The following is a 15,598-nucleotide window of genomic DNA, read 5'->3' on the forward strand; positions in this document are numbered from 1 at the left end:
CACAATATAAAATTACTCCATAAAGCTACAATAATCAAAAGAGTACGACAGTGGCACAAAATAAGAAAAACAGATCAATGGAATAGGATAGAAACCCTATGGAAAAAACCCACACGCTTATGGTCAGTTAATCCATAACAAAGGTGGCAAGAATTTATAATGCAGAAAAGACAGTCTCTTCAACAAGCGGTTTTGCAAAAACTGTATTAGAACATTCTCTAACACCATACAAAAAAAAAAAAAAAAAAAAACTCAAAATGGATCAAGTCCTAAATTTAAGGCCAGACACTATAAAACTCTTAGAAGAAAACATAGGCAGAACACTCTCTGACACAAATCACAGAAATACTTTCTTATCTACATTCTAGAGTAATGAAAATGAAACCAGACACTATAAAACTCTTAGAAGAAAACATAGGCAGAACACTCTCTGACACAAATCACAGAAATACTTTCTTATCTACATTCTAGAGTAATGAAAATGAAACCAAGAACAAAGAAATGGGACTTAATTAAACTTAAAAACTTTTGCATAGCAAAGGAAATCATAAACACAATGAAAAGACAGCCTACAGAATAGGAGAAAATATTTTTAAATGAAGTGACTTACAAGAGATTAATTTCTAAAATACAAATAGTTCATACAGCTCAATATCAAGAAAACAAACAACCCAGTCAAAAAAATGGGCAGGAGACCCAAACAGACATTTCTCCAAAGAAGACATATAGATGGCCCAAAAGCACATGAAAAGGTGCTCAACCTCACTAATAATTAGGGAAATGCAAATCAAAACTACAACAAGGTATCAACTTTCACGGTCAGAAAGCCCATCATCAAAAAATCTACAAACAGTAAATGCTAGAAAGAGTGTGGAGAAAAGGGAAACCCTCCTACACAGGTAGGACGAATGTAAACTAGTACAACAGGGGGCGCATTGGTAAAGAATCCACTTGCCAGTGCAGGAGATGCAAGAGATGTGGGTCGGATCTCTGGGTTGGAAAGATCCCCTGGAAAAGGGAATGGTAGCCCACTGCAGTATTCTTGCCTGGAAAATTCCTTGGACAGAAGTGCCTTATGGGTTACACTCCATGGGGTCGCAAGGAGTGGGACATGAGTGAGCAGCAGAGCACACTGGGGGAACAGTATGATGGCTCCTTAAAAAACTAAAAATAGAGCTACCATGACCGAGCAATCCCACTCCTGGGCGTATCTCCCGAGAAGACATAATCTGAAAGGATATATGCACCCAAAAGTTCACTGCAGCACTATTTATGATAGCCAAGATATGGAAGGAACCTAATATTCAATGGCAAAGGAATGGATAAAGAAGGTGCAGTGCTTATATATAAGGGAATATTACTCTGCCATAAAAAGAACAAAATAGAGGTTATCATGCTATGTGAAATAAGTCAGATAAAGACAAATTCACTCATGTGAAATTAAAATTTTTTAAATGATACAAATGGATCTATTCATAAAACAGAAAAAGAATCACACATCAGGAATATATTTCAAATTCATCAAAACAGGTCCTAGTCTTTCTTTAAAGTCTTAAAACTCCACTTTAATGTAATTATACTAGTATAGCTATCTCTACTGAAAAATAACAGGAGTATTTAAGTATAAACATTTTATTTATAAAAAATATAATTGCTCTTAGTTTCAATCTAGGCATAGGTTCTCAAGTAATCTTTTGATTCCTTACATCCCATAAATAACCTGTTGTGCCTGTGGCATCCAGTAAGTGTTTCTCACTTACTGAGGTGAGATCAGATCAGATCAGATCAGATCAGGTCATCTGAATCACCTACTAGAACTTCGATCTTTAGCTTAAGTCATTAAGAAATAAAGGGATTTAACAATAACAAGAAGTCCTTCACCAAAGGGAAATTTAGTGATACATTATCATGTGATCACGATTTACTTATATATGAATTGAATCTTAACAGCACAATGTTGAGTAAAAATATGTAAAAACAGAAAGGCAGCACAATGAAATTTCTGCAAATTCTAACATGTATAATAACAAAATCCAAGACATGATACTTTAAAAAATTCAGTGTAACTTTATGGAAGGTGGATTGAAGAAAAATACAAAAATGATATTTCAGTGACTCCTCATAAGAGGGGGAGGATGTGTTAAAGTTGGGGGATAGGGAGAGAAATAAAACAATAAAATGATACAAAACAAAATAAAATAAATAAAAGACCTTGATGAATTGATAAAAATAGTATGCATGAATCAAGAGGATGATCAATTCAGCTCTCCATATCTGATCTCCTACACTAAATGAGGTGGCAGAAGAAAGAACAAGAGAAAACACCAGAAGAACTAGATGAAGTAGAGATCAGAAACCTGAGAAAGAGTTCACATTAATGGTGTTAAAGATAACAAAATAACTTGGGAGAAGAATGAATGCACAGAGTGAGAAGTTACAAGAAGTTTTTAACAAAGAGAAAATATAAATAACAACCAGAGTTGAATAGAATAACTGAAATGAAAAATACACTAGGATAAATCAGTAATAGACTAAATGATACAGAGAAACAGGTCAGTGAGCTTAAAGACAGAATAGAGGAAATCATTGCCACTCAATGGAAAAGAGAATGAAAAGAAATAAAGATAGTTTAAGATACCTCTGAGACACAATCAAGCACACTAACATTTGCATTACAGAAGTCCCAGAAGAAGGAAAGAGAGAGAAAGGGACTGAGAGTAGTATTCAACTGCCTAACCTGTGAATACTTCCCTAACCTGGGAAAGGAAACAGTCATCCACGTCTATGAAATACAGAGTCCCACAGAGGATGAAACCAAAGAGGAACACATCAAGACACATTGTAATTAAAATGACAATTATAGATAAGGAGAAAATACTAAACTAAGAAACAATATTTAAGGGAACTCCCATAAGGCTAGGTTATCAACTGATTTTTCAGCAGAAACTCTGCAGTCCAGAAGGGAGTGGTATAATAAAACTCAAAAGTGATGAAAGGGAAAACATACAACCAAGCACATGCAATCCAGCAACACTCTCCTTCAGATTTAATGGCGAGATCAAAAACTTAACAGACAAGCAAAAGCTAGAATTCAGAACCATAAAACCAGCTTTACAAACAAGGTTAAAGGAAATCCTCTGGGTGAAAAAAGAAAAGGCCAGAATTAGAAATGAGAAAATTATAAAATTAAAAAGGTCACCAGTAAAGGCAAATGTATAGTACATGTAGGTAATATCCCACACACAAAGCTGTTAGGAAGGTTAAAATCAAGAGTAGTAAAATCATCTATATCCACAGTAAGAAGTTAAGTCCTACATAAAACAATTAAATGTAAAATATGATATCAAAACTATTATAAGGAGAGTACAAAAGCATATTTTTTAATTCATTAGAAATTAAGAGAAAAGCAACTTAAACTGTGTTTATTATAGACCGCTATACAAAAACCTCACAGTAATTATAAAACAAAAGTCTGTAACAGATACACCAAAAAACAAAGAAAAAGGAGTCCAAACATAACATTAAAAATAGCCATAAACTCACAAGAGAATCAATGAAGAAAAAAGGGAAAAAAGATGCCACCCCCAAATCCAAAACAATTAACAAAATGGCAGTAAGAACATACATACTGATAACTAGTTTAAATGTAACTGTAAGTTTAAATGAAAACTGCCCAAATCCAAAGACACTGAGTGGCTGAAAGGATATAGAAATAAGACTCATATATGTGCTGCCTACAAGACATTCACCTCAGATCTAGAGACACACAGACTGAAACTGAAGAGATGAAGAAAAGCATTCCATGCAAATGGAAATAAAAGTTGGAGTAGTAATATTTAGATAAAATAAACTTTAAGTAGAGACTGGAATAAGATATGAAATAGGACACTGCATAATGATCAAGGGATCAATCCAAGAAGATATAACAATTGTAAATACACATGAAACCAGCATGAAAAGTCAAAGTGAAAGTCACTCAGTCATGTCCAACTTTTTGCAACCCCATGGACTATACAGTCCATGGAATTCTCCAGGCCAGAATACTGGAGTGGGTAACATTTCCCTTCTCCAGGGAAGCTTCCCAACCCAAGGATCAAACCTAGGTCTCCTGCATTGCAGTCAGATTCTTTACTAGCTGAGCCACCAGGAAAGCCCTTTTCACTTTCACAATCCAGCATAGGAACACATAAATAAATATGAGTAAATAGTAATAAACATAAAGGGAGAAATTGACAATAACACAATAATAATAGAAAATTTAACACAACATTCATTGATGGACAGCTCATTTAGATAAAAAAATTAATAACTGACTTTAAATGACACATTAGACAAGATGAACTTGATATATAGAGAGAATTCCACCTGAAAGCATAAGAATACACATTCTTTACAAGTGCACATGAAACATCTTCCAGGACAGATCAAATATTAGGCCACAAGACAAATCTCAGTAAATCTAAGAAAGTTGAACTCAAAGCAAGCATTTTTTCTGACCATACCACCATGAAACTAGAAATCAATTACAAAAAAAATTGGCAATAAACAGAAGCATAAGGCTAAAAATACACTACAAAACAGAGCCAACAGATGACTGAAGAAATCAGAGGAAATAAAAAAATTCACAGAGACAAATGAAAATAAAGATATGATGATACAAAACTTATGAAAGGCAGCAAAATCAGTTCTAAGCAATACAAACTTACCTCAGGAAACAAGAAAAATCTCAAATAAAGAACCTAACCTTACACAGAAGAACAAGAGAATGAGGAACAAACAAAACCCAGATAGTGGAAGGAAATAAAGATCAGAGTAGAAATAAATAAAATAGAGACTAAAAAACAACAGAAAAAAATCAATGAACTAAAAGCTGGTTCTTTGAAAAATAAACAAAATTGACAAATCTTTAGCCAGGCTCATCAAGAAAAAAGGGAGAAGGCCCAAATCAATAAAATCATAAACAAAAAAGGAGAAAAGTTACAACCAACACCATAGAAATTCACGGGATCATAAGAGACTACTATGAATATCAATGAGCTAATAAAATTAACAATCTAGAAGGAACGGGCAAACTCTTAGAAATGTACGGTCTCCCAAGACTGAACCAGGGATAAATAGAAAATATGAACAGGGACTTCCCTGATGGTCTAGTGACTAATAATCTGTGCTCCCCTTGCAGGGGCCCAGGCTCAATCCCTGATCAGGGAATGAGATCCCACATGCTGCAACTAAAGATCCTGAGGGCCGCAATTAAGATGCAGTGCAGCCAAACAAATAAATAAATATTTCTTTAAAAAGGAAAAGAAAATATGAACGGACCAATTAACAGTAATGAAACTGAATCAATAGTTTACAAAAACAAAATTTCCTGTCCAGATGGCTTCACAGGTAAATTCTGCCAAATATTTAGAGATGAGTTAATATTCATCCTTCTCAAACTATTCCAAAAATATTGAAGAGAAAGGAACACCTCCAAACTCATTCTTTTTGCCCACCATCACCCTGATACCCAAACCAAAGATATCACAAAATAAGAAAATTACAATCTCACTGACAAACAATAGATGCAAGAAACTTCAAAAACATACTAGCAAACTGAATCCACCAATACACTGAGAGTCATATATAATGATCGAGTAGGATTTATCCCAGAGATGCAAGGATTTTTCAGTATCCCCAAATCAATCAGTTATGATATACCATATTAAGAAACCATAAAATTGCATTCATTTCAAATGCTAGTATATTGTCACCCTACTTATTTTAACTTCTATGCAAAGTACATCATGCAAAATGCTGGGTTGAATGAATCAAAAGCTGGAATCAAGATTGCTGGGAGAAATATCAACAACCTCAGATATGCAAATGGATACCACTATAATAGCAGAAAGTGAAGAGGAACTAAAGAGCCTCTTGATAAGGATGAAAAGCAGAGTGAAAAACGCTGGCTTAAAACTCAACATTAAAAAAAACATCATAGTTTCTCCTGGTTTTGGCAATTTTGAATAAAGCTGTTAGAGACATCCACATGGAGGCTTTGGTGGACTTTAGTTTTCAACTCTTTGGGTCAAATACCAAAAATAACAACTGCTGGATCTTACAATAAGTGTATATTTAGTGTCTTCCAAAGTGGCTGAACTGTTTTGCATTCCTATCAGAAATGAGGGAATGTTCCTGTTGCTCCATACCTTTGTAGGCATTTGGTGTTGTCCATGTTCTGGATTTTGGCTATTCTTATGTATGTGTAGTAGTATCTCATTGTCGTTTTAATTTGCATTTCCCATAAGACATATGATGTTAAGGATGTTTTTATATGCTTGTTTGTTATCTGTAATCTTTTCTGTTAAGATCTTTGGCTCATTTTAAAAGTGGGTTTTTTGTCTTTTTACTGTTGAGTGCTCAATGTTTTTTGTATATTTTGGATCATAATTTTTTTAAAATCAGATGCTTGTTTATCACTGGTATATAAGAAAGTGGATGACTTTTTAATATTCATTCTTTTTTTTTAAAAAAATCTAATCAGTGATTCCTCCCAAACCCAGTTTTTTTGCAGCAGAGCCGTCAACGGAATCCTCTGGCCTTCCCTCAAGGGACTCCTTACGCCAGGCGCTCGGGGCACGAGCACTCGTGGGCCGGGTGGCGCAGGACAGCAGCTGGCAGCCCTCAGCCAGGGGGGCGCGTCACAGGTGCTCAAGGATTCCTAAACAGTCCTCCCACACAGACTGACAGAACCAGCATTTCCAGCAGACCCTCTCCGGGTCAGTCCCGCCGGACCCAAGCTTGCCGCGTGCCTGTCCGCTCACTCAGTCCTCCCCGGCCTTCTCTTCCGCGCACGTGGGAACAAGGGGCTCCCGCGGGCAGCCCTCGGTGTTGTCCGGCTACAAACCATTCTTAGTGCCCACGGTTCTGAGCACTGAGCGTAGAAATAGCCGCTTCCTCTCTGCCCCAACAGCGTGGGTGAAGCAGGGCAGCCGCACCCGTGGTGCCGGCAAGTCCAGCATCTGCAGGGCTGTGTTAATATTCATTCTTATGTCCTGCAACCTTTTTATAGTTTCTTATTGGCTCCAGGAGATTTTTGTCTATTTTGGATTTCCTATATATATAACTGTGGGCTTCCCAGGTGGTGCAAGTGGTAAAGAACCCACTTGCCAAGGCAGGAGACATAAGAGAGGAGTTTGATATTAGCATCAGGAAGAACCCCTGGAGGAGGAAATGACAATCCACTCCAGTATTCTTTTTACTTATTTATTTTTTAATTGAAGGATAATTGCTTTACAGAATTTTGTTGTTTTCTGTCAAAGCTCAACATGAATCAACCATAGGTATACATATATCCCCTCCATTTTGAACCTCCCTCCCATCTTCCTCCCCATCCCACCTATCTAGGTTGATACAGAGCCCTGTTTGAGTTTCCTGAGACATACAGCAAATTCCCATTGGCTTTCTGATTTACTGGTGGTGTAAGTTTCCATGTTACTCTCTCCATACAAATCACCCTCTCCTCCCCTCTCACTGTCTTTCTCTTTCTGACTTACTTCACTCTGTATAATAGGCTCTAGGTTCATCCAGCTCATTAGAACTGACTCAAAGGCATTCCTTTTTATGGCTAATATTCCATGGGTTTGAGTAAACTCTGGGAGTTGGTGATGGACAGTGAGGCCTGGCATGCTGTGATTCATGGGGTTGCAAAGAGTCGGACACGACTGAGCAACTGAACTGAACTGAACTGAATATTCCATTGTGTATATGTACCACAACTTCTTTATTCATTCATCTGTTGACGGACATCTAGCTTGCTTCCATGTTATAGCTATTGTAAACAGTGCTGCAGTGAACAATGGGATACATGTATTCAATTTTGATTTTCTCAGGATATATGCCTAGGAGTGGAATTGCTGGGTCATATGGTGGTTTTACTACTAGTTTTTAAAGGAATCTCCATACTGTCTTCCATAGTGGCTGTATTAATTTATATTCCCACCAACTGTGCAAGAGTGTTCCCTTTTCTTCACACCCTCTCCAGAATCTATTGTTCGTAGACTTTTTGATGATGCCATTCTGACAAGTGTGAGGTGATGTCTCATTGTAGTTTTGATCTTGCATTTCTCTAGTAATTAGCTATGCTGAGCATCTTTTCATGTGTTTGTTAGCCATCTGTATGCCTTTTTCAGAGAAATGTCTGTTTAGGTCTTTTCCCCACTTATTGATTGGGCTGTTTGTTTTTCTGGTATTGAGTTCTATAAGCTGCTTGTATATTTTGGAAATTAATCCTTTGTCAGTTGTTTTATTTGCTATTATTTTCTCCCATAGTTTCCTTTGCTGTGCAAAAGCTTTTAAGTTTAATCAGGTCCACTTATTTACCTTTGTTTTTATTTCCATTACTCTAGGAGGTGGGTCGTAGAAGATCTTGCTTTGATTTACGTCATCGAGTTTTCTGCCTATGTTTTCTTTTATAGTTTCTGGTCTTACATTCTTTAATCCATTTTGAGTTTATCTTTGTGTATGGTGTTAGGAAGTGTTCCAATTTCATTCTTTTGCATGTAGCTGTCCAGTTTTCCCAGCACCACTTATTGAAGAGGATCTCTTTGCCCCATTGTACATTCTTTCCTCTTTTGTAAAAAAATAAGGTACTCATAGGTGCATGGATTTATTTCTGGGCTTTCTATCTTGTTCCATTGGTCTATATTTCTATTTCTGTGCCAGTACCATACTGTCTTGGTGACTACAGCTTTGTAGTATAGTCTGAAGTCAGAAAGGTTGATTCCTCCAACTCCATTCTTCTTTCTCAAGACTGCTTTGGCTATTTGGGGTCTTTTGTGTTTCCATATGGATTGTGAAAGTTTTGGTTCTAGTTCTGTGAAAAATGCCATTGGTAATTTGATAGGGATTGCACTGAATCTGTAGATTGCATTAGGTAGTATAGTTATTTTCACTATATTGATTCTTCCTACCCAGGAACATGTTTATGTCATCTTTGATTTTTTTTCATTAGTGTCTTATAATTGTCTGTGTACAGTTCTTTTGTTTCCTTTGGTAAGTTTATCCCTAGATATTTCTTTTTGTTGCAGTGGTGAATGGGATTGATTCCCTAATTTGTTTCTGATTTTTCATTGTTAGTGTGTAGAAATGCAAGTGATTTCTGTGTAACAATTTTGTATCCTGGAACTTTGCTAAATTCACTGATTAGCTCTAGTAATATTCCGATACTGTCTTTAGGGTTTTCTATGTACAGCATCATGTCATCTGCAAACAGTGAGAACTTTACTTCTTTTCTGATTGGATTCCTTTTCTTTTTCTTCTCTGATTGCTGTAGCTAGGGCTTCCAAAAATATGTTGAATAATAGTGGTGAAAGTGGACACCCTTGTCTTGTTCCTGATCATAGGGGGAATACTTTCAGTTTTTCACCATCAAGAATAATGTTTTCTGTAGACTTATCATATATGGCCTTTACTAGGTTGAGGCAGGTTCTTTCTATGCTCATATTTTTGGAAGAGTTTTAGTCATAAATGGGTGCTGAATTTTGTCAAAGGCTTTTTCTGCATCTATTGAGATTATCGTGTGGTTTTTATCTTTAAATTTGTTAATATGGTGTATCACATTGATTGATTTGCATATATTGAAGAATCCTTGCATCAAGTTGGGAGAAACCCAACTTGATCCTGGTGTATAAGCTTTTTGATGTGCTGCTGATTCTGTTTGCTAAAATTTTGTTGAGGATTTTTGCATCTATGTTCATCAGTGATGTTGGCCTGTAGTTTTAATTCTTTTTGTGTTGTCTTTATCTGGTTTTGGTATCTGGGTGATGGTCGCTTTGTAGAATGAGTTTGGAAGTGTTCCTTCCTCTGCAATTTTTTTGATAGAGTTTTAGAAGGATAGGCATTAGCTCTTCTCTAAATGTTCGATAGAATTCTCCTGTGAAGCCATCTGATCCTGGGTTTTGTTTTTTGGGAGATTTTTGATCACAGTTTCGATTTCAGTGCTTGTAATTGGGTTGTTCATAATCTCTATTTCTTCCTAGTTCAGTCTCGGAAGACTGAACTTTTCTAAGAATCTGTCCATTTCTTCCAGGCTATCCATTTGCTGCATCCCATAGGTTTTGAGTTGTCATGTTTTCATTGTCATTTGTTTCCAGAACTCTTCTGATTTCCCTTTTGATTTCTTCAGTAACCTGTTGTTTATTTAGAAACTTGTTTAATCTCCATGTGTTTGTGTTTCTTACAGTTTTTTTTTTCTTGTAATTGATATCTGGTCTCATAGCATTGTGATAAGAGATGCTTGATACGATTTTAATTTTCTTACATTTACTGAGGTTTGATATGTGACCCAAGATGTGGTCTATCCGCGAGAATGTTCCACATGCACTTCAGAAGAAGGTGTATTCTTCTGCATTTGGATGGAATGTCCTGAAGATATCAATGAGATCCAGCTCATCTGATGTATCAGTTAAGACTTGTTTCCTTATTAATTTTCTGTTTTGATGGTCTGTCCATTAGTGTGAGTGTAGTGTTAAAGTCTCCTACTATTATTGTGTTACTGTCAATTTCTCCTTAATGTCTGTTAGTGTTTGTCTTACATAATGAGGTGCTCCTACGCTGAGTGCATAGATTTTACAATTGTTATGTCTTCCTCTTGGATTGATCCCTTGATCATTAGGTAGTGTCCTTCCTTGTCTCTTGTAATCTTCTTTATTTTAAGGTCTATTTTGTCTGATATGAGGATTGCTACTCCAGTTTTCTTTTAGTTTCCATTTACATGGATATATTTTTCCATCCTCTCACTTTCAGTCTATTTGTGTCTTTAGGTCTGAAATGGGTTTCTTGTAGACAGCATATATATGGGTCTTGCTTTTGTATCCATTCAGCCAGTCAGTCTCTTCTGGTTGGAGCATTTAATCCATTTACATTTAAAGTAATCACTGATATATATGTTCCTATTGCCGTTTTCTTAATTGTTTGGGGTTGATTTTGTAGATCTTTTTTCTTCTCATATTTCTTGACTATAAAAGTCCCTTTAACATTTGTGGTAAAGCTAGTTTCGTGGTACTGAATTTTCTTAACTTTTGCTTATCTGAAAGATTTTTATTTCTCCATCAATTTAGAATGAGATCCTTGCTGGGTACTGTGAGCTTGGTTGTAGATTTTTCCCTTTCAGTACTGCCATTCCCTTCTGGCCTGCAGTTTCTGCTGAAAGATCAGCGGTTAAGCATATGGGGTTTCCCTTTTATGTTACTTGTTGCTTTTCCCTTGCTGCTCTTAATATGCTTTCTTTGTGTTTAGTCTTTGTTTGATTAGTATGTGTCTTGGCGTGTTTCTTCTTGGTTTTATCCTGTAAGGGACTCTTTATATCTCTTGGACTTGATTGACTATTTCTTTTTCCATGTTGGGGAAACTGTCAAGTATAATCTCTTCAAAATTTTTCTCATATGCTTTCTTTTTCTCTTCTTCTTCTGGGACCCCTATGATTCGAATGTTGGTGCTTTTGATATTGTCCCAGAGGTCTCTGAGACTATTCTCAGTTCTTTTCATTCTTTTTACTTTATTCTGCACTTCAGAAGTTATTTCCACCATTTTACCTTCCAGCTCACTGATTCGTTCTTCTGCTTCAGATGTTCTTCTGTTGATTCTTTCTAGAGTATTTTTAATTTCAGTAATTGTGTTATTTGTCTCTGTATGCTTATTCTTTAATTCTTCTAGGTCTTTGTTAATTGATTCTTGCATTTTCCCCATTTTGTTTTCAAGGTTTTTGATCTTTACTATCATTCTGAATTCTTTTTCAGGCAGTTTGCCTATTTCCTCTTCATTTATTTGGACTTCTGTGTTTCTAGTTTGTTCCTTTATTTGTGTAGCATTTCTCTGCCTTTTCTTTTTTTTTTTTAACTTATTGTGTTTGAGGTCTCCCTTTCCCAGGCCTCAAGGCTGAAATCTTTCTTCCTTTTGGTTTCTGCCCTCCTAAGGTTGGTTCAGTGGTTTGTGTAAGCTTCGTATAGGGTGAGATTTGTGCTGAGATTTTGTTTGTTTGTTTGTTTGATTTTCCTCTGATGGTCAAGACTGAGTGAGGTGGTAATCCTGTCTGCTGATGATTTTGTTTCTATTTTTGTTTTGTTTGTTGTTTAGATGAGGCATCCTGCACAGGGTGCTACTGGTGGTCGGGTGATACTTGGTCTTGTATTCAAGTGGTTTCTTTTGTGTGAGTTCCCACTATTTGATACTCCCTAGGGTTAGTTCTATGGTAGTCTAGGGTCTTGGAGTCAGTGTTCTCACTCCAAAGGTTTGGGGCTTGATCTCTGGTCATGAACAAAGATCCAGAAGTGGTTTGTTATGGCATTAAGTGAGATTAAAACAAATACCCCAAAACGAGAAACCAAAGATGAACCCCAGACAAATGGCAGCTACAAAATCAGGTAAATAATAATTAAAATAATGTAATATACACATATACATATATAACCATAAGCAAAATAAAAACAGTCCAACAAAAATAAAGTACAATAGATTGATCCAGTGAACAAAGGAAACCAAAAATTATATCTACCAGTTAAGAACAAAACAAACTGAAGCACAAACTGGAAAACAAAACTAAAGCAAGGTGCCAAGTGGGGAATAAAGCAATGAAAACAAAACTAATAAATATGTTGAGAGGAAACTAAAGAAAAGAAATGAAAGAATAGACATGCAAAGTTAAATAGAAGTAGATAAAGAAGAGATATGTAGTAAAGATTATCTGCAAGGGGAAAAGAACAGTAGGAAGAGCAAACAAAGGAATAAATGTAGAAAGAATAATGATAGGTTTAAAAAGTTAAAAATTAAAAGAGAGACAGAAAAAAAGGAAGAAAGGTTAAAAAAAAAAAAGGAAAACTCCACAGAACTGCAAAAGCCCAACATAGAGGCAGAGGTTTATAACAACAATAAAAAGTGTGACTGAAAAAAAAAATTAAAACTCAAGAGCTTAATTAGTGCCAATAAAATCGACAACTACAACAGAGGGGGAAAAAAAGATCCCAAAGAATCTACAGCACAAGTCAAGACATAAGAATGATAAATGTTTTCTTGAGACACTGCTGTTAGAGTCCTTTCCCTCGCTGGGAGTCACAGTCCACCTCACCTCCCTAAGATGCCCCCCAGCACTCTGCTGGTCTCTGGACCTGCTGTGGGGGCAGCTCAGATTCTAATCTGGTCCTACTCCTGGTGTTTTCTTGCCTCCAATGTCCACAGCCCTCAGAACCAGTGCATGTTCTTTTTTGGGAGCTCTCAATGTCCTCATATATATTCCATAGATACAGAGTCTGCCTAGTTGATCGAGTGGATTTACTAGGCAGCTTGTACAGCTGGTGAGAAGGTTTTGAGTCTTCTTCCTTAGACACACTGCCCCTGGGTTTCTATTGTGGCTTTATTTCCACCTCTGCATGTGGGTCGTCCACCGGGGTTTGTTCCTCAGGCTTCCCTGGAGGGCTTGGGTCTGCCCCAGTGAGGGCCAGGTGCAGTGGAGGTGGTGCAGCTGCTTGGGTCGCAGGGATTATGGCAACACCAGGTACTCGGGGGGTTGGCGGCTAGGGTAGCAGGAAATATAGTGTTCTAGAAGGGTGTGGCAATCAATATTGGACAATACACTTCAGTATTCTTACCTGGAGAACCCCCTTGACAGAGAAGCCAAGCAGGCCACAGTCCACAGGGTCGCAAAGAGTTAGATATGAAAAAAATAAAAATAAAAAAATTTTTAAAAATTAAAAAAAGAGTTAGATATGACCCGTATGCATAGACCAAAGACTTTTTTTTGCCTGTGGCAACTCTGCCCCAGTGAGGGTTGTGAAGGTGGCACAGCTGCTTGGGCTATGGGGACCCTGGCAGTGCCAAGTGTGCAGGGACACGGACTGCCTCTGCCCAGGAGTTATGGCCCTATCAGTCTTTTTTCAAGCTTCTTATAGTTGGCGATCAGAAGGCCTCTTTGGCCAGTCTTTCTCCATAGCTCCCCCCACTCAGGCACTTAAGAGGGCTCCCTTGCCTGGGGTCCTTCTCTGTTGTTCCATGCATCATGCACATAGAGAGGCCGCCAGCTGGGGTCCTACTCTATAAATTGGCACATCAGGCACTTACAGGGGCACCCTGGGTGGGGTCCTACTCTGTAGTTTGGCACATCAGTTACTTAAAGGACCACCCTGGGTGGAGTCTTACCCTGTAGTTCGGGTGCATCAGGCGCTTGATGGGCCAGCCTATTGTTCAGCTGCTGATGCTGGCATGTGGGGAGAGAGAGGTTATGGTGATGGCTCCACCCCCTACGTGTGATTCAGCAGTATTGCCTTGCTTCCATGGCTGCCTGGCTTTCCTCCACAGGCATTTCCCACCACAATCTCCTCCTTCACACCCCCTCTATCTGTCTCTCCACAGTCAACAGCAGCCCTCGCCCTGGGATTGCTCCACAATCCCTAAACTCCAGTTTCCAACTGCTGTGCTTTCTAGGGGACCTACATCCCTGTCCGGGATACATATAGCTGTAGCAAAAACTGTCTGATTTTCATTGCATTTAGGCTGCCACAGATCAACTGTTTCACTCGCAGTCTTAAAAGTTTCTCCTCTGACTCAGACAATTGCCCCAATGTGGGGATCAGACCCCTGCTTCAGTTCCCCCACCCACAGAGGGCAGGTCCTGTCCTTTCCCCTAGTTCCTTTGTCTTACTGAGCTTTCTGCGGTTCTATATATTCTTCCCACGGGTCATGTACTCCTGTCTGCTCTCAGCTGGTGTTCTGTGTGCACTTCTGTGTCTGAAGGTATATACCTGATGTATCCATGGAGAGAGATGTATTCCACACCCACCTACTCTTCCACCATCTTGTTCTCTTCCACTCCAGTATTCTTGCCTGGGAAATTCCATGGACAGAGGATCCTGGAAGGCTACAATCCATAGGGTCACAACGAATCGGACACGACCGAAGTGACTTAGCACATAGCATATAGATAAATATGCATAACTTATTTCCTTTGCTTGTATTAATTATTGAGTAATTCCAGTACAATGTTGAAAAGCAGTGGTGAGAGGGAACATGCTTTTTTCCTGATCTTAATGAGAAAGCTTTAATCTTATCATTAAACATAGTGGTCAGTTCAGTTGCTCAGTCGTGTCCAACTCTTTGCGACCCCATGGACTGCAGCATGCCAGGCTTCCCTGTCCATCACCAAATACTGGAGCTCACTCAAACTTATGTCCATAGAGTTGGTGATGGCATACAACCATCTCATCCTCTGTTGCCCCCTTCTCCTCCTGCCTTCAATCTTTCCCAGCATCAGGGTCTTTTCAAATGAGTCAGTTCTTCTCATCAGGTGGCCAAAGTATTGGAGTTTCAGCTTCAGCATCAGTCCTTCCAATAAATATTCAGGACTGGGTTCCTTTAGGATGAACTTGTTGGATCTCCTTGCAGTCCACGGGACTCAAAAGTCTTCTCCAAAACACAATTCAAAAGCATCAATTCTTCAGCACTCAGCTTTCTTTATAGTTCAACTCTCACATCCTTACATGACTACTGGAAAAACCACAGCTTTGACTAGATGGACCTTGTCAGCAAAAAAGAAATATCTCTGCTTTTTAATATGCTGGCTAGGTTGGAC

General features: G+C 38.0%; 1 protein-coding gene and 1 non-coding gene across 2 annotated transcripts in view; both read right to left on the bottom strand.

The window, feature by feature from the left end:
- The window catches only part of DNAH14 (dynein axonemal heavy chain 14), a 400,834-nt gene that overhangs the window by 290,406 nt on the left and 94,830 nt on the right, over positions 1 to 15,598 (bottom strand). The window lies entirely within an intron of this gene.
- LOC139037590 (small nucleolar RNA SNORA43) lies at positions 6,869 to 7,002 on the bottom strand. The gene has a single exon (XR_011490472.1). It is a non-coding gene; the product is annotated as a small nucleolar RNA SNORA43 (small nucleolar RNA).

This window comes from Odocoileus virginianus, chromosome 11, assembly GCF_023699985.2.
Source record: "Odocoileus virginianus isolate 20LAN1187 ecotype Illinois chromosome 11, Ovbor_1.2, whole genome shotgun sequence".
NCBI classification, from domain to species: domain Eukaryota; kingdom Metazoa; phylum Chordata; class Mammalia; order Artiodactyla; family Cervidae; genus Odocoileus; species Odocoileus virginianus.